This window comes from Bidens hawaiensis, unplaced genomic scaffold (assembly GCF_021521415.1).
Source record: "Bidens hawaiensis isolate Kalapana, Puna unplaced genomic scaffold, B.hawaiensis_p1.1 tig00000001_1, whole genome shotgun sequence".
In the NCBI taxonomy this organism is placed as follows: Eukaryota; Viridiplantae; Streptophyta; class Magnoliopsida; order Asterales; family Asteraceae; genus Bidens; species Bidens hawaiensis.
The window spans coordinates 8,272,255-8,292,514 of record NW_027491014.1 but is presented as its reverse complement, the minus strand read 5'-3'; the positions used below and the strand labels follow the sequence as shown (position 1 = coordinate 8,292,514).

Below are 20,260 nucleotides of genomic sequence, written 5' to 3'. Positions count from 1 at the left end.
ACAATCGTCAATTTCAGGTTAACTCCGTTAACTCAACTCCGTCAATTCAAACTTAAGATCACTAAATCTATAACGCACACCTCATTACATTTAAACTAGGGTTTAAATGACGCTTAACACTTACTACATGTGTAGTTTTTCGGGATTTGCACCGAAACGCAAACGAGTTAACGCGAACGATTGGTGAATAAACGAAAAACGTCAAAACAGTAATTATGTGATAATTATGTGTTAAACTTATGTGTTATGTAATAACATGGTTATAAACGTTAACTCAAGATGTAAACAAGTTAGTTTAAGCTAGGAAAAGTAATACTTAGAAGTGGAGGGGCCAAAGTGTAACATAGTATTATTATAAATAATAATAATAATAAACCCTAACTATTCTTTTCTTTTCCCACACATCCCGATCGGAACCCCAGACCCTTGGCTCCTTGGCTGCCGTCACCTATACACACACATACAACCATCAATTTCAACTTTTGATCGAAGATTAAGGTGCTAGGAAGGTATAAACTACTATCCTATGCATCCTTTATACTTGATTTTGATGTTTAATGGGTTAATTGAAAACCCTAGATGGCCGATTTCATGTGTGTATGTAACTAATATGATTGTTGTTGATTTGATGATGATTTGATAACTAGATTGGATATTGTTACATGTTAATTGTTGTGTCTTTGAATTGAGTTCAAACAAAAACCCTAATCATGTATGTAATGTGTAATTGATGTGCATGGATAGTGTTTATGGAGTCTAGAGTGTTATATGAATGCATGATGGTCCATAGATAGTTAATATGTTGAGTTTGGATGCAAACAGTTTCTGGACCGATTGTGTTATTGATGTTTAATTGACTGTAACGAAGTGTAAATGTGAAAATTGGTTGAGATTATTGATACTACAGTAAACTAGGTTGAGTCTAATTTCTATATAATATAAATTTGCAATTTTTGGACGTGTAGAAGTTAACTTTTATGATTTTACAAAAACGTTGTGCAAAGCTGAGCTGTTAGACCTGCTGTTAGGTTGTTTTGTAAATGTTATATCTGATGAACTACGAGACCAATTGGGTTGGTTCCACTTCTGTAAGTTGAATTATTGAGTTAGAAACCTAACTCAAGTGGTCTTGCATTTATTGGATATTTTGTTTAACGGGAATTTCAAATAACATTCTATTGCGCATGAATTTGACTGTTATGAGTTTGCTGTAATGATTTGATGATTGTGAGAAACCTCTGTGGAATAAAAATATAATAAAATATGTTCTGGAAACCTAAGACATATATGCTTTTGTGATGATATTTGGTAAATTAATTGTGATGCCATGATCGGTGAGATAGTACAATCTTTCAAGTAGAATTTCTGTCTCGGTGAAACTAGCTGCTGAATTTGGTGAAAATGCATGAAACATGATACTTGCTATATAATTGTTATGTTTTGACCAAATTGCCCTTGCAGGAATAATTGCTAATTGATTGTCATGATTTGACCAAATTACCCTCGTGGGGAATAATGACTAGTTAATTGTTATGTGTTGACCAAATTGCCCTTACGGGGAGTAATTGCTAGTGATGTACTTTATGAATACATGACACGAAAATACTTGCTTACACATGTAATGTATCACAACTACACTTGTTAAAGTCACACACGATCCACAAATGAAACACGAAACATGTTATGTGCATAGGTATTATGTGCCGGGTCTAGAGACTCGATAAATATTCCGACACTTAGAGAAATCTCTTTGTTGTTTTAGAACGCTAGAGAGAGTTTTTCTGTGACGCGCATCTTGGTGATTTAATTTGGGAATTTCTTCGCAAATAGTGAGTTTCACTTTCCCCTTTTAAACTTTTTAAACGCTTTTCACTTGGGGGAGATAACATACTCCGAAACGCATTTAAGATTTTGTTAATATAGATTATATATCACTTGTAAAGACTAAGTGGCAAACGCAATAACTAAAGTCCTTCATAACATCGAACCGGTTAATATTTGGATAATAGCGAGTCACTGTTGAGTAGTACTACTGGGTTTGACAAACCCCACCCAACGCTAAACTCGACTGGATGTCGAGTGGGTGTAATCTTGGCTAAATACGTACCATGGTCTGGATGACCTGGTGGCAAGGCAAATGAATAAACAGTCAGCTTCGGTGTCGAACACTTAGTGATATTTGTTTTATAGGCTAGCTACCTATAGATATATAATTGACATAACACTATCTGGTAACGCAAAACGCTGTAACGTAAAACGCTGTAACGCAAAACGCTGAACGCAAACGCTAAACGCTTTATTTTTATTTAAACTTGTGAACTCACCAACCTTGTGTTGACACTTTTAGTATGTTATTCTCAGGTAGCCGAGGCGGGCGCGCGGTTTAGGAACATGCATTGCTTGAAACATTTTTAATTTTGCAAACTTATTTTAAACTGTTATCTTTGGGTTTTAAGTCGTCCTGCGTGACGCAACATTGGTTTCTATGTTTTTACGCTTCCGCATTAAATTACTCGTAAACGTTTTTCATGGTTTTGAAACTTTGTTTTATGGTTTGATTATAACTAATGATTCCGATCCTGTTAGTTCACACCCTCTGACGGTAAAACTCCGTTAGTGGATTTTGAGGGTGTGACATCCCAGATCCTAAAGCTACACCCGTAAGGAATGATAGGGGTTCACTAATTCGGGTAACCTAGGTCTATTTAGACCTTCTGGTATGATCTTTATTGATTTACTTATGTTTGATATTTATTATAGCTTTGGATATTCCGGTTAAAAGGGCTAATCTTTTGAGAATAGTTATTTAATTACTGAAATTTTTGGCTAATTTACGGATACTTTACTCTAAAAAAATTTCCTTATCTGAATTTTATTGATTAATTAAGGATATTCTATTCTAAATGATTTTTAAAAGATCCTTTATCCTGAAAATCTATTACTTAAAGATTATTTATCAAGCTATCGTCAATGCTAAACTTATATGCAACAAATTTTTGGAAATAAATAACAAGCAAATACTTAAAAGATTTATATTAATTAAACTAAATAAGCCACAAGGACTTATCCAAAATTTCTTAACCCGGATTTCACCATACGAAAAGATGGACCATCCATCCGGGTTAAGCGGAAGTTACTAATAGTTCATAAAGTGCAGGAAATTAAAAAACAGGGGCAACAAATGCTCATCCCCACAAACAGAAGATCCCTCCACCTTTGTCACCCCCGCCGACTGTCTTAAGGATCATGGATTCTTTACCCTAAATATCTATTGTTTATTACAGACCATAGAAATTGTTCTTAAAAACATCAATACCAAATAAAAAGTGGGCTCGGGCCTTGTCTTTAATAATATCCTTCATCGCCCACTTAAGCTGCATCTTCAACCGCAGCATCATCTTCTCTCTTGCCGGCTTCGACCGCCTCCTTAACGCCACTGGGCCCAGCCTTGGTGTTCTCAACCATATCCTCGTCGTCATCACCACCAAGGTCATCAAGAGCAGCCTTCCATTTCTCCACATCCCAGGACGACTTGTCAAAAGCGGGATCACCGGCCTTTGTCGCCATCTTGATCCGCGCATAGAAGATTGGCCTAGCAGCCCACACCTTGGCTTCATCAGTTGCCTGCTCCACTGCCTCATGACGCTGGGCTTCGGCTAAGGATAGCCGATCCTCCAATTGTTTCTTCTCCTTGCAGAGCTGGATCATTGTTTTGTCCTTAACAACCACAGCTTTTCCTAACCCTAATATTTTCTCACTCATCTGGTGAATGATCTTCTCATAATGGTCCCTAATAGCAATCACAGCCTACCAACAAATTTCGTGTCAAAATCGGGACAATACTGGATCCTAAGTTCATAAAGGAAAAAATACGGGGTACATACAGAGCAGACAATGTTTGTTGGTGCATGATTTCAGTAGTTCAGTATCTAGTGATTTGTATGTGTTTGTAATCGTGTTAGATTGTTTATTTTGGTTTTAGATATGTAATCTCACAAGTTCGCCTAATGTAAGCGAACATGTGGAGAAGCGAAGTTAAAGACAACTTCGCCTAGTCTGTTAGGCAAAGTTGTCGAAGCCTTTATAAGCTTAGGTTACGGCTTGTTTTAAAAACGATTCCAGAACGTGTAATTGTGATTTGATATCACGTGTTGAAGTGTTGCAATACAACGTGTCTTATCAGTATTGTAACGTGTGTTCGTGTTCGTTTTAACGTATTACACATCTTACGCTCGTATCGTGTTACGTAGGGATTCTGCACCTACGTATTACGAGATACTTCTGTGTAGATCCGGTTGGGAACCCACAATTGGTATCAGAGCCATTTGCTCGTGATTGTGTGGTTCGGGATTATCACACGAGTGTGAAGATCGTTCCGTTCGACTATTCGCGGAACGAGCTTACGTTGAAATACATAGTTTCTGTGTTTTACCCATCTCCCACCATCAAATATAACCAATTACACCTTCGCATACCTCGCAATATGTCAAATTAAAACCTGCAAAAACCTTGTGTTCATCAGGCGAAGTTGTCGTCACTGTTCGTAGGGTTTAAGCGAAGTTATAAGGTTAAGCGAAGTTATCAATCAAGCGAAGTTAAGGTTAAGCGAAGTTATCAATTAAGCGAAGTTGTTTGTTAAGCGATGTTGAAGTTAAGCGAAGTTATAGATTTAAGCGAAGTTATATATTTAAGGAAAGTTGAAGAAACAAGCGAAGTTAAGCTTAAGCGAAGTTAAGCATAACTTTTGTTGTGATCACTTATCAGTAAAAAAAAAATTTATACTTTTGTTGTGTTTTCGAGTCGTGTTTCTTTCAACGATGACTTCAATAAACATTAAGGAACTGGTGAAAATGGAGGTTGAAGCCGGTTCAGCAACTAAGGCTCCAAAAATGCTTAAGGGTACCGATTTCGTTGCTTAGAACGACCGGTTTAAACAGTATGTGAACTACCAAGATGCTAAGATGTGGGTGTGCATACAGGATGGATACATTCCACCAACGGCCTTGTTTGAGGGTCGTGAACAGATTAAGAAGTACAATAAGATGGAAGAGGAGGAAAAGAAGATGTATGAAGCAGAAAGTAAAGCTTATGCTGCAATAACGATGGCTCTTCCTCAAGAGATTCTTCATACATTCAAGAAGTACAAAACTGCTAGAGAGCTATGGGAAGCACTTGAAAATCGATTTGAAGGTAATGTGGGGATCCGTGCTTCCAAAACCAAGCTACTAAAAACCCAATTCTCTGTATTCAAGTATCTGAAAAATGAATCCCTTGACGATATCATCACCAGATATTACCATTTGATGACCGAGCTCAGCAATTACTCCATTGTATACAAAGAAGATGAGATAGTAGAGAAACTTCTTGATGATCTTCCACCAAAATGGGAAATGTATACGGTTTTAATGAGAGAGGATACAGAATTTGCCAATATTGATCTTGAAACAGTAGTCAATAAGTTACGAAATTTTGAGATCAACATGGTTCGAAAGGAGACACCAACTGATCAGGTTCAGGATCCGGAAATGTATTGTGCAAAAGTCTCTCCAAGTTCAATTTCAAAATCAGAATCGTCTACCTACTACTCAAAGGGAGAATCAAACTCCAACTCAACTCGAGATGGTCATGTGATTCTCAATATGAACGGCGACGTATGTTTCGTAGCTGGAGGTAGTAGTTCTTCAAAACCTCACGCAACAACTGGTAATGTATCCTCAAACGTTCCGAGCTACAATTACTCACAGATGCCCATGAGTGTTAAATCAGCTGAACAGCAGTTTGCTCTCTATGTATCCTTCATTGCATCGTATGAAAACTACATCAAAGGTAAAATAGTCGACCCTGCAACTTTGGATGAAAACTACGATCAGATCGATGCTGATGATTTAGAAGAGATGGATCTGCAGTGGCAGATGGCTATGATTGTAAGAAGGGTTAAAAGAGTCATGAAGAAAACAGGTAGAAAGTTTGTTGGAGAAAGACCAGGGTTTGACAAATCAAAAGTTAGATGTTACAACTGTCAACAAAATGGTCACTTTGCCAAGGAATGTACAAATGAGAGAGTCGAACGTAGTCAGAACAGACCTGCACAACAGGATGGGGGAGGTAGCGAGAACAGGGCTATGGTATCTAGACAGAATGGTGGATACAACTGGAACCTGCAAGTTGAGGAAGTGTTCGAACAGGCCAATTTGGTAAACATAGAGACTGAAGGAAGTAGGAGGGAGACGGGAGAAAATCAAGCCTATATGGCAGAAGTCAACGATCAGCTCTCTGAGGTAAGTTCTGAACTTCATTGCATGCAATGTGAAAATCTGGCTGAACAATTGAAAACAATAACTGATCAGTTTGTTAGTTTGGACGCATAATTTAAAACGTTAAAAGAAGATCATCACTATACTAAAACTAGAGAAAACAGTTACTCGGTAAAAATAAAAGCTAGTGAAAAGGATATCAGAAGTCTTAAAGCAAGTCTAGCTGATAAAATACAAGTAATTGATCTTAGTTATGAAGTGTTAGAAGAGAAAACCAAACTAATTGCTGAAAGAGATAAACAGATTGCTGATTACCAGGTAAAAGTGGTGGAACTAAACAGAAAAATTGAACAAATTACAAATTCCTCGGCAATGCTTGATCACATTGTAAGTGTTCAACGTTCCCCAGTTAACAAAGGGGGAATTGGATTTTCTGAAGTTCCACCACAGTATAACCATAACTATACTTATAATCCTAGTAATCAGAAATCTGCTAATGTTGAGATTATTCAGACAGTTCCAGTCAAAATTTCGACTAAAGAACCTGAAGTTAGTAAAAGCGAAACGAGTAAGCCAATTCCAAATGTTAAGATTTCTGTTCCTAGTTCTGTCTCATCAAATTCGGACAAGTCATCCGAATCGGGTGAGATAAAGGAAGAGGTAACATTACTAAAACGGGGGGAGGAATAAAAGCCTGATGAAAAGAGTTCTTCCCTAAACCCGTTCGTCCCACCGTATGTGAGACAAACGGGTAGTAATGTAACCTCAACATCCGAAACAACTGTTGAGACGAAAGTTGAACACAGGAGTTGTTTTAGATGCAATCAAGTAGGACACCTTATTGCTGATTGACCTCTAAACCAGAGAAAATTTAGAGGAATGAGGCCTCCGAAAACTGAGTATAAAAAGTATGGTAATTATTATACTGGTAAGAATGCGAACCCACCAAACTTCAGACATTGGACAAATCCAAGATTTCAAAGAAATCGATCTCAGTTTTTCCCAGTTAACAACCAAACTTACAATTATAATTCAGTTAATTCACTAAGGTTTGGATGGCCTCATAGTCAATCCTCAAGAAGGTTTCCTTTCAGAACTCACAGAAATCATCCTCAAACTGACTTTGGGCAACCAAAGTATGGGATGCTGTTTAACAGATTTAATCGACCCAAGACCAGTAGGTCTTGGGTCCCAAGATTTTAAACTTTTGCTTTAATTGTGCAGGAACAGTTGAACAGGACTGTAAACAATCTGTGGGTTGTTGACAGTGGCTGTTCCCGGCACATGACTGGTAACAAGAATTTGTTACATGAATGGAAACTTGTTCAAGGAGGAAGAGTTAGTTTCGCTAGAGAGAGTGGTTGTAGAATCACTGGTATTGGAACTGTGATAAATGGAAAAATGAAGTTAGAGAAGGTGAATTTTGTTGAAGAGCTGAAGCATAATTTGTTGAGTGTGTCTCAGATTTGTGACAAAGAGTACACAGTGCACTCTACTAAAAATGAAGCAATCGTTCTTTATCCGGGTTTCAAGATTCCAGAGGAATGCGTGGTGAAGAAAGCTCCAAGAGAAAAGAACACGTATGTAATGGATATGAGGTCAACTGAAATGACAACAGAAGAGTCATGTCTTTTGTCAAAGGCAACTGAGTCCGAGTCCGAGTTATGGCATCGAAGAATGGGACATATACATCTTCGTAAAATGAATTACATTGTCAAGAATGGGCTAGTTCTTGGAGTTCCCTTGAAGAATTTTAACTTTGAAGATCAATGCTTGTCGTGCAAGAAGGGAAAGCAACACAAGAAACCTCATCACTCCAAGAAGGTTAACTCGATTGTCAGTACCCTAGACCTACTTCACATGGATCTCTTCGGTACCGTGAATGTAAAGAGTCTAGGTGGAACGTCATACTGCTTAGTAGTAACCGAAGGCAAAAGATGAGACGTTTCAGTTGGTAATTAACTTGATTACCAAGGTTGAAAATTTTTTTGGGAGAAAGGTTAAGTACATCAGGAGTGATAATGGAACAGAGTTCAAGAACTACCAGATGGAGATGTTCTGCTTACAGAAAGGGATAGACCATCAGTACAGCGCCCCGTATACTCCGCAACAAAATGGGGTGGCTGAGAGGAAGAATAGAACGCTAATTGAAGGAGCCAGAACCATGCTGGCTAATGCTAAACTTCCCGTGGTGTTCTGGGCTGAAGCTGTTGCCACAGCCTGTTATATCCTTAATCGTGTTTTAACTGTTAAAAGATTAAATAAAACTTGTTATGAACTCATGCATGGTAGAAAGCCAAACTTGAATGGTCCCGAACCTTTCGGGTCCCCATGTATGATATTAAAGACAAACTCAAAATTTGGTGAGATAGCCAACGAAGGTATTTTAGTCTGATATGTTGTTGGTACACCCAACAGAAGAGTCTTTAATTTATCGAACAACAAGGTTGAGGTGGTATGTAACACGGACATTACAAGTTACAAATCACCAAAGCCTAGCACGGGACCGGCTGAAGCTTTCGACAATGATAAACTTTTTAAATCTTTTAATTTGCCTTACTTGGATTTTGCAGAAGGTGATGAGAAAATTGCTTCACAGATTCTGTATGACGAGGAGGAAAATATTGTGCAACATCCGCGATGCGATGAAAGTCAACCTTCTTCGTCAAGTGTCGTTGATACTTTTGCTGCTTCAACTGAAGAAGAATTCTACAATCCATTTCGCTCTCAACATCAATCTCCCATAGATGAATTCTCTTCGAACTTAGAAAACAATCTGGAGGTCAGTACAGTTCCGACTACCGGAATTCACAAAAATCACCCGTTGGAGAACGTGATAGGGGATCTGTCTGACGGTGTTCAAACAAGAAGAAGTCTGAATGAACACACGTGTGTTACGCAAGCATTAAAGAAACGGGTATCATAAATGAATGTTTATACACATGCTTCATCAGCCAGATTGAACCAAAGAATTATCAAATGGCTCTAAAGGATAGCTCGTGGGTCGAAGCCATGCAAGAAGAGTTAGCACAGTTCGAGAAGATGGAAGTGTGGAAATTAGTTGCAAAACCAAAGAATGTACATGCTTGGAACAAAGTGGGTTTTTAAATGTAAGAGAGATGAGAAAGGGATAATCATAAGAAACCAGGCGAGGCTAGTAGTAAAAGGGTTTAATCAGCAAGAAGGAATTGACTACAATGAAGTGTTTGCTCCTGTGGCAAGATTGGAGGCAATTCGACTATTTTTGGCATTTGCTGCACACAATGAGATGAAGGTGTTCCAGTTAGATGTGAAAAGTGCCTTTCTTAATGGTAAAGTCGATGAGGCGGTGTACGTTGAACAACCTCCAGGTTTCCCTGACCCAGACTTCCCTGATCATTTGTACAAACTGAGTAAAGCTTTATATGGGCTACATCAGGCACCTCGTGCCTGGTATGCAACTCTGTCCGATTATTTGCTTGAGAATGGGTTCGAAAGAGGAAAGATCGATAGCACGTTGTTCGTCAAGAGAAAAGGAGGAAAATTTCTACTAGTGCAAGTCTATGTGGACGACATCATTTTTGCTGCATCCAAAGTCGCCATGTGTCAGGATTTTGAAGCAGTCATGAAAAAGAGGTTTGAAATGAGTGCCATGGGCGAATTAACTTTCTTTTTAGGATTGCAGGTTGATCAGAAGAAAGATGGGATGATCATCCATCAAACAAAATATGTCCAAGACGTACTCAAACGCTTCAAGATGGAGGACAGCACTCCATTTGATACTCCAGTTTGCGTCAACCACAAACTGGGTGCTGATTCGGACTGTGATGAAGACGTGGACCCCACCCAATATCGAGCAATCATAGGTTCTTTAATGTATTTAACTGCATTTAGACCTGATATTATGTTTGCAGTTTGTCTTTGTGCTCGTTTTCAGGCAAGCCCAAAGGAATCCCACATGAAGGGAGTGAAGAGAATACTGAGGTATCTCAATGGCAAGCCTAAGTTGGGGTTATGGTACACGAAAGGGGGAGAACTGGATTTGGTAGCCTACATGGATTCTGACCATGGAGGTTGCAATCAGAACAGGAAGTCGACAACCGGTGGATGTCAGTTTCTGGGAGGAAGATTGGTGTCATGGCAGTGCCAGAAGCAGACCTCAGTAGCCATTTCCACCTGTGAAGCAGAGTACATGGCAGCATCAAACTGCTGCTCCCAGGTTCTTTGGATTCAACAGCAATTGCGCAATTACGGTCTGAATTTCACTCTAACTCCTATTTGTATTGATAACACTGTTGCAATCTCAGTAACTAACAATCCCGTCAAACACAGCAAAACTAAACACATTGACATTCGTCATCATTTTATACGGGATTGTGCTGAGAAGAAATTAATAGTGCTAGGAAAGGTTGATTCGTTGGATAATTTCGCCGATCTTTTTACTAAAGCGTTTGACCGAAAACGTTTTCAAAATCTTGTTGAACTTAATGGGATGATCAATCCCGAGTAACCTGGTTTTTCGTTCTTTTTTTTTTTTAAAAAAAAAAAACATCTTTATCGCTTAGAATTATGTCGGTTGCTTCAGTTTGAAGGACATATCTTCGGATACGTTTGGTCCTTACTTCTATTAGTAGATTATGAGGATAGCCATTAACCAGATGACTGAAAGTGACCGGGGCGGTTTAAGATGTGTTTTTATTCTTTCGCTGAAAAATAGTCGTTCATACTTAGTTAGGACACATACTCGTTTGTGGTCGGTCCAGCTGATCCATTGGATCTTCAGGATAGCCGTTTACCTGAAGACTTCGACTTGATCGGGGCGATAGAATTTAAAATTTTTTTTAGGGGAGATGATATAATTTTTCAAGTCTATAACTTCGTAGGAAGTTTCAATACAATGTTTAAAAGAAAATTGATCCAACCTTGGAAAATGATAGAAATTCTATTTCTGTGTGCCTATCTGGTGAAGTTATTAAGCCCAAAAGACTCTAGAACAGCCATTGTATGTTATGGTAGCTTTGTATGGTGCGTAAAAGTAAAAGTGATACTAACTAAATCTTCTCGATTTAAAGTGGAGAATCATTTAGAAGCTGTGCATGTCTCCATATACATCTTTCCGAATGATAGGCAGAAAAGTCATTACCCAGTCATACACGAGCCCGTGAGTGTTCTGATTCCCGAGAAGATAGTGTGTCAAGCACCTGCAGTGATCCAGATTCGGGAGTTGCAGTCGTCTACTGTTTGAAGCTGTGTTAAACTTATCAAAAAAAAAAATGTGTGCTGTGTTAAACTTATAATGTTACACTTATCAATCAAGAGGCAAGAAAGAGAACGGGATGAAGACTCTAATGATCGATATGTACCTACTGTTTAATCAGACACTACGGGTCGAGGTCAACTCGGGGTGATTTGGGAAAGCCAAATACGCTTGGAGAATAGATAGGAGGCATCACAGTCTCTGATGTGATGTCCATCTAAATTTTGAGCTTAATTGAACCTAATCCGTATCACAGAAGCGATGAAAACCATACTAAGTTGTATACCTGCTTACAACCTGTTTCTTTATGTTATAATACCGCTGAACATGGATCTATGTGACAGCCACTTAATCAGTATGATTCCTGTTCGGATCTTTTCTAAAACATGTTGGTCCCCGTCAAGACTGAAATTTGATCTCGTTTATTTAATTTCTAAAGTTTTCGTTGCATCTTTCTTTTTATGATTCAAAGCTTGGTTACTTGGTTCTGTGATTATATCGTTTAACTCTTTGTCGGTGAATTTTAAAATACTGTTGCATTTCGATCAAATTATAAGAGACTGTTTTGTAAATTAAATTAGAAGAAGTTACTGGGAAGATTCACAAGCGAAGTTGTCTGGGGGCGAAGTTATGGATAAGCAAAGTTATCTTTAACATTGCCTGAGCATTTACAAACATATATAAGGGTCAATATGGTCAAACACTTTGCTTATTCACACAAACCCGGGGAACTTGTACCTTATATCCTAACCCTCAGCGAACTTGCTTCTCGAATCATACCTTGTTATTATTTGATTTTGTTCCGTGTTAAAGGTGTGTAAGGTCGGTATAACTTATAATTCTTGTCAATGGTGTTAATCACATGTCGTTTTGGTTTGATTTGTGACATCGTTCATGCAAACCTTAAACACTCGCTAACCAAATTCTTTCTAATGTGTTCGTAACTTATTTGATCGTCTAGATCTATAATGTAACATCCGTTTTTGTCATCAATCACCAAATTCACTAAACAAATCAAGATCCAACTTCTGTATATGCCGTTTCATATTCAGGCGAAGTTATCTTTAGGCAAAGTTGTTCTCAACTTCGCCTTAGGCATAACCTCGCCTGCTCCTTTAATTATTTAATTAATCAGGGGCTAAGTTGTTGAGGGGCGTAGTTATCTTTAGGCGAAGTTGTACTCAACTTCGCCATTTATCTAACTTCGCCTGCATTTTAAAAGTTATCATAACTTCGCTCATGGTAACAGGCGAAGTTATGATCTGCTTTGTCGATGATCTAACTTAGACCGTTTGTTGTGCAGATACGGCTCTGTAGCGGGATCTGGGGGTGTTGGTGGTGACGAAGGTGGTGATAACAACAGGCAATTCTTTCCGGGTCACAACATGTACATCACATTGGATCCGGATGCCAATGGTATCGATGATTTTCGCGAGATCATCTCCTTCTTTGTTCGCTCGCGTATTTTCCACGCTATTACTACCACTCTACCCATATCTCTACCGAACATTGAAGATTTCTGGCGAACGGTAGAATATGACTGTAGAGTTGAGCCTCCAGTCATGCGCGCCACAGTAAACAATCAGGAGGTCCAGTTCTCATCAGATCAGATCAGGGTCGCATTGCAGTTCGGGACTGAAACTAGAGATGACCCAACCGACTTTTCGGCTCCATTCAGAGATGGTGCATTTTTACGAATGGGCTATTCAGGTCCATTGGGTGACACTCAGAGACGAAAGGGATTTTTATTGGATCAATGGCGTTTTCTGATGCACGTGATGATCGTGTGCATGCCGGGCCGTAAAGCTGGTACTGACGGTATGGGTGCAACGATGCAATCAGCTATGACAGCACTGACATACAACAAGCCCTACAGCTTCAGTCAGATGGTGTTTTATGAGATAGATCGTTAGAGACGCGCGGTTGCTCGTGAAAGGTTTTTGATGTATCCCAGATTCTTACAGATGATCTTGAATCATGTAGCTCCTACGCTACCTCAACGCCGTCCCATTCGATATGTAGAGAGTGTAAGCAAGAGGATATTCGCGCAATGCAGGTCGTCGAGTGCTCGTAGTAAACCAGAGCTTCGTCCACGGCATACTCCTCTATTTGGTTATTTGATAAACCCTGCGTATGTTGCTCCTCGTGGAGATGAACTTCGGGATCCGGCAACGCAACAAGCTGATGTTTCTCAACCACCACCTGTGGTACGGCAAGCTTTTCCTGCTGCTCCTGTTGTGGCACCGGAAGAACAGATAGATCTTAAAGCTGCCTTTGGTGGCCAAGGATTCTTTGATATGGAGCGAGTTGATCCTGCTGAAGAGATTCAGGTATCAGTAGCAGAGGTTTCTGGTGTAAATGTGTCGATAGTAGCTACGTCTGTAGCTGATTCTGAGAGAACCGATTCTGACTACTCAGCTGATGATGTTGCTGAAGCACGACAGATTCTGGTCACCCAAGAAAGAATTCATGGAAAAAGAAAGAAAGATTCGGATGACAGTGAATCTGACTTTGAGGAGGAGTTAGATCGGTTGATACGTCGATCGAAAAGAGTCAGAACTGATGAGGGATCGGGAGCTGGTGAAAGCTCAAGGGTGGTTCGTTTCTCTCCACCCGCGTTATTTGGTATGACCATGGTTCCTGTATCGATGACTGTGACAGGAACAATCATCTCAAGTGCTCCCGTGATAACTACATCATCATCATTTTGCACTCCACCTACCACGTTTCAATTTTCGGCTCCTGAGATAGTTTCTTTGCCACTTTCTATTCTTACTCCATCGGAGGTCATTGCAAGATTTGTTGAGTCGACATTAGTGGCTACTGCAGGGTTATCTGTGGCAATACAATCCGCGGTTACTTTTCTGCATGCTTCGGATATTCCAGCGAGTCTGGGAATTCCTCCACCGTATGCGCAAGACGTTTCTCATATGCGGTTTGATTTTGATGCTACCTTATCTGATTCTGAAAGGATAGCGGCTCTTGAAAGGGTGGTGGCTGAACAATCAAGAATCAATCTTATCTAGACTCAAGCTATTCAACGCCTTGTTGCCGAAAATCAGATCCAATCGTCCCTCCTGGTTGAGCACGGTAAACTTTTTGATGCTTTAAAACAGTTCTTAGCATCTCAGGGGGAGACGAGCTGCAAGGGCGATGAGTTGAGGACTAAGAAAAGTCATGACAGAGACGATGATCCCAATGCATCGAAAGGTGCAGGTGGTGAGTTGCCAAGAACTGACCAAACTCTTGGAACTTCCACATCTCAGGGGTAGTCAACTGGTACAACAGGTGGATCAGGTGGTGACGATGTTGTGGTTGTAGATGAGGAGGAGATGTTGGATGATATTCTGGGTGATGAAGATGTGTTACTGGTTGATGAGATTGAGAAGATAGGAGCTGAGATTGTGATTGATAGTGAGATTGAAGAGGGAGAGATTGTGGAGGACAATGTAGAACATGATATCCCAGAAGTTGATAAGGCAAATGTGGGTCAAGATATGGAAATTGATCAGTCTGAATGGGAAGAGCAGCCGAGATGGAAAGAAGGCTACGCTCAGTGGTTCGTAAAGACAAAAAAGCCAGCGGTTCCGACTATGTTCAAGAAAAGTTACAATATCAAAGGGTATGATGACTCGAAAAAGGGTATTATATGCTGGTTGTATGATGAGCAGTTGAGACTATTTGTGATTAAACGTTTTGATGGGATTTAGTACTTTAAGAGGTTGTTGAGATCTTTGCATACCTTGCCTGAATGTGAGGTGAAGGATTTGGCTAAGTTGGGGTTGATTAATAGAAGTGATGATAATATGGCCAGAATCATTGGGAAGATGGTGTGGAAAGAAAGTATAAAAGAGAAAAAGTTCGAGTTATTAAAGCCGCAGAAAGGGAAGCTTGTTGAAGATAAAGACAGAGGAATGCGTGCTGATGGCAAACCTTGGATTGTAATGAAGTATAAGCCGATCCGGTGTTTGAAAGAAATGCCGATGAAACCAATGCCCAAGGATGTCTTAATGAATCTTAAATGGTGGTATGTTGATAGTCAAACAGCTGAAGCGATTATGGAGGATGAAGATGAACAAGAAGTTCTGAGAGTGTATGATCCCATGCACTTGGTAAATTTGTCTCAAGCTTACTTGCAGGTGCTAAACGAGAAAAAGATATTCTATATTCCTGCATGGAAAGATGAAGCCAAGAAATATCAGAGAGTTGTCTCTGTTTGTGTCAGAGAAGGCGTTCATGCTTGAAGACGTGTGACACGAGATTTTTGGGATTACAAGACACGAGATTGAAGATAGAGATATGAAGCTACTGCCAAGGGGGAGTCTGTTGATGCATAATGTCAGTAGTTCAGTATCTAGTGATTTGTATGTGTCTGTAATCGTGTTAGATTGTTTGTTTTGGTTTTAGATATGTAATCTCACAAGTTCGCCTAATGTAAGCGAACTTGTGGAGAAGCGAAGTTAAAGACAACTTCGCCTAGTCTGTTAGGCGAAGTTGTCGAAGCCTTTATAAGGTTAGGTTACGGCTTGTTTTTAAAAACGATTCCAGAACGTGTAATTGTGATTTGATATCAGGTGTTGAAGTGTTTCAATACAACGTGTCTTATCAGTATTGTAACGTATGTTCGTGTTCGTTTTAACGTATTACACATCTTACGCTCGTATCGTGTTACATAGGGATTCCGCACATACGTATTACGAGATACTCCTGTGTAGATCCGGCTAGGAACCTACAATGTCACAGTGAGTTTCTGGATCAGAGGATTTCTTTCTCTTGGAAGCGGCAGATTTGGCCCTGGTAGTGGCGGTCTTGGGCTCAGAGCTGGTGCCAGCCTTTGGAGTCTTCTTCTTGACAGCAGGAGAAGTAACCATGCAATCGATGTTGTCAAGAGAGAACTTGAAAGGTCCTAACCTTCAACGAAACGAGCTTGAAAGGTCCTAACCGCGGTATCCAGCTCTAGGAACCGTTATGCTTTTTCTTCTACTCTAGGTAACTTGCGCAGTGAAGCGAAGTTCTCAACTGCAGATAACAAGAAACAGTAAGGATTAAAGTTGAAGAATAAAGGATCATGCTATTCCTTGAGGATCCAGGATCCTACCCTTAGTGACCCACGTGGAAGGAAGATCGTCCCCCTGGTATCGAGTCGCGTTTAACAAAGAAAAATTGATTCTTCCACACAGAATCGTTTAACATGGCTTTGAGATCGCGTGGGGCTGTCGGGGCTTGGACTTAAATTAGAAACGGGCAGAACCAAAGGTAGTAAGGGTATACAGGTAAGATAACTCTGGAAGGCCAAAATCCAATTTTTCCTCCTGAATGATCCTTTCGATGGTGCTGAGAGGCATGGCTTGTATGTAAGATATGCCGGTCGAATCGAAAAAAATTTGGGTAAAAGGCGGAAAGGGGTATTTGTAGCCGATGAGGAAGGGATTTGCTGGGAAACAGACCCAGACTTTGGAAAAAGTGTCGCATCTAATGTTGGATTCGTAAGGTCGGAACAGTGTTTCTGGAGGAAATAATGTGTGAAAACTATCGACCTCAGGATCCGTGAGCTTACAGATTTCAGAGGATGGGTTGGAAAGCAGGCCTTGTTGTTCCATTTCAACCAGTTCGGAACCACCGGATGACTGTTCGGAAGGTTTAGAAGGGGCCGGAGAAGAAGAAGAAGCGGTAGACATGAATAAAGAAAATAAGAAACAAGGGTTAGGAGAATACCTGATTGTCGGATGAAGGTGTTTATAACCAAAGATATAGGGCGGAATCTATAGACGGTTATAATTAACCTTGGGGGCTAAATGGTAAAATTTCTAGCAAAACCGTCCCATCGTGCAGTTTTCACAGTGTTTTCAAATTTCAAAATGACAGTTGTGTTCCACTGTTATCCGCCATTTTGGGGGCAATTGTTAGGCCACGATTTTTATACTGAGGATCCTTTATTCTTAACTGTCTTATAGATAGATTATCCTTGAAATACATATCAGGATATAAAGGATCGACGTTCCTTGGTATTGTTTATTTTCTAACAATTGTATTTAGTATGGTGATGTGTTAGACAGGTATATCAACTTTGAGACGCATTAGAATCAATTATCCTCACGGAACACCCTATGGCTGGAACATGGATATAGGATCCTAATTCAACACAACTGATGATGGACGAACTATCTAGAAGATTGAAGTTTAAATATTACCAACGGCCGTGTGACTTGTTCTTCCGATTATCTCGCTGCTGAACGACTATACGCACGTGGTCAAAGTCATGGAGCGGCTAGTGGAAGACTTCCGTCTAATTAGGAAATGTTGTTATTTTTGTTTAAGTTATTTAAACGAGTAATGGTCGAATAGGAAACACACTTGTATTCTCACACACACTAGAGCAGATTCAACAATTCTCTCTATACACTAGCTTGCATTGTAACCTCGATCATATACTCCAAAAACGTTTGTAACATCCTTTTTTCATTAATAAACTTGACGGTGATAGTTTTCACCGTCTAGGGTTTTTTTATGCCGGAGACCACGATAACCATATACTAATCGACCAAAGGTTATCTTGTTGATCATTGACTAAGATACTTCGACCAAAGATTATACTATTAATCCTTGACCGGAGCTATTTTACCAACGATTTCCTCGATAAGTTTTGACCGAAGTAAGACTATCTTGGTTAAGGGCTTTTTCCCTCGTGATCAAATCATTTTGTTCACTGATATCACGCTCATACATTAGTCGTTATAGTGTTAGCACCTTACCTTAAATTTACGAATTTGGATACTTGATCCTTAGTTGATTTTTGTCCAAAACAGGTAGGCCTTGGCTCCATGGAATGAAGGCTGTAGCTTCAACTTATCACCAATGCATCAAGCTACCTACTCCTTGGGGAGTTGTGAATATAATGGGTGACCAATCGGAGGCGAGGAACTATTACCCTTCATCAATGAAGCCAACAGCCAAGCAAACTATAGCATAACAACTACAGTCACATCCTAGGGACGTGCTGAAAGCTTGGGAGAAAGACCTCAAAGAAGTATCATTGGACCCCGAAGATCCAGAAATAAAGGTGTTCCTAGGATCCAGTATTCCCAGTAAAATCGAAGAGGATATAATATCCTTCTTAGCGCGAAGAAGATCTACTTTTGCCTTCAAGCACTCAGGTATGACAGGTATTTCAAAAGAGGTAATCACTCAGAAACTCGGCCTTGATTTATCTGTTAAACTCGTCCATCAGAAGCGAAGAAAATTCGCTTCTGAGAAGAAACAAGATCATACAAGAAGAAGTTGAAAAACTTCTTAAGGCAGGTTTGATCAGAGAGGTTCAATATCCTCGATGGCTAGCTAATGTGGTCGTTGTTTCAAAAAAGAATGGAAAGTGGAGGGTGTGTGTCGATTTCACGGATTTAAACAAGGCATGCCCCAAGGATCCTTTCCCATTGCCACATATAGATGCCATGGTGGATGCAACGGATGGACATGAAATGCTCACCTTTATGGATGCTTCCCCTGGATTCCAACATATTCAGATGGAACCATCTGATCAAGAGGATACAGCATTCATGACTCCAACCGGCATATATTGTTATACTGCTATGCCGTTTGGACTAAGAAATGCAGGAGCGACGTACCAAAGAATAGTCAACATAATGTTCAAGGACCAATTGGGCAAGACTATGGAGGTATACATAGACGATATAGTAGTAAAATCAAAGAAAGCAGAGGATCACCTCAGAGATCTTGAGGAAGCATTCAATATCCTTGACCATTATAACATGAAACTAAATCCATCCAAATGCCACGTCGGTGTTAAGGCTGGAAAGTTTCTTGGATATATGGTCACAAAGAGAGGAATTGAAGCAAGCCCGGAGCAGATCGAAGCCATTGTCAATCTCAAGTCTCCTGCAAATGCCAAAGACGTCCAGAGACTCACCGAAAGAATAGCGGCCCTGAATAGATTCATCTCAAGATCCTCTGAGAAGTGCAAAGACTTCTATGATATCCTTAGAAAGAACAAGAAGTTTGAGTGGACTAAAAAGCATGAAGTTGCGCTTAGAGCCCTGAAGGATTACTTGTCCTCAGCTCCAGCTCTGATGAAGCCTATGGATGGAGAATTCTTGTATCTATATCTTTCTGTCTCAGGAAATGCAGTTAGTGCAGTCTTGGTAAAAGATCATGAAGGTGAACAACATCCTGTATACTATATAAGTAAAAGTCTTCTAGATGCGTAGTCCAGGTATTCTCATTTAGAAAAGCTAATTCTTGCACTTATTATGACTTCTACTAAACTGAGACATTATTTTGAAACTCACCGTATTATTTTGAGAACTAACTATCCTGTAAAGAATGTTCTTAGAAACCATAATTGTCAGGTAGAATGGCTAAGTGAGCTGTAAAGTTAAGTGCATATGATATCCAATACGAGCCGAGAACAGCAATCAAGTCTTAAGCGCTAGCGGACATTGTGGCTGACTTCACTAGTGATCTACAAAAAGAAACTGACTTGGAAGTCCAACAACTGGAAAAGACCAAGGATCCTTGGATACTCTTCATAGATGTAGCATCCAACGTAAGAGGAACAAGATTGGGGATCCTACTGGACATATTACCCCAGTCCATAGCTTGTGAGTTCCAGGCAACAAACAACGAAGGAGAGTACGAGGCTTTAATCGTAGGTTTGCAATTAGCCAAAAGCATGAGGATCAGGTATCTTCAAGTTTATGTAGATTCTTTATTGATAACTAACCTCTTTAACGGCTCGTATGTTGTTAAAGGTGAG

General features: G+C 39.8%; 1 long non-coding RNA gene across 1 annotated transcript in view; it reads right to left on the bottom strand.

Annotated features, from left to right (window-relative positions):
• The window catches only part of LOC143609034 (uncharacterized), a 52,754-nt gene extending 34,020 nt beyond the window's left edge, over positions 1 to 18,734 (bottom strand). Inside the window, exon 1 of the long non-coding RNA XR_013149409.1 lies at positions 18,684 to 18,734. This is a non-coding gene — a long non-coding RNA (uncharacterized LOC143609034). The remainder of the gene's footprint in view (positions 1 to 18,683) is intronic.
• Between the last annotated feature and the right edge of the window lie 1,526 nt (positions 18,735 to 20,260).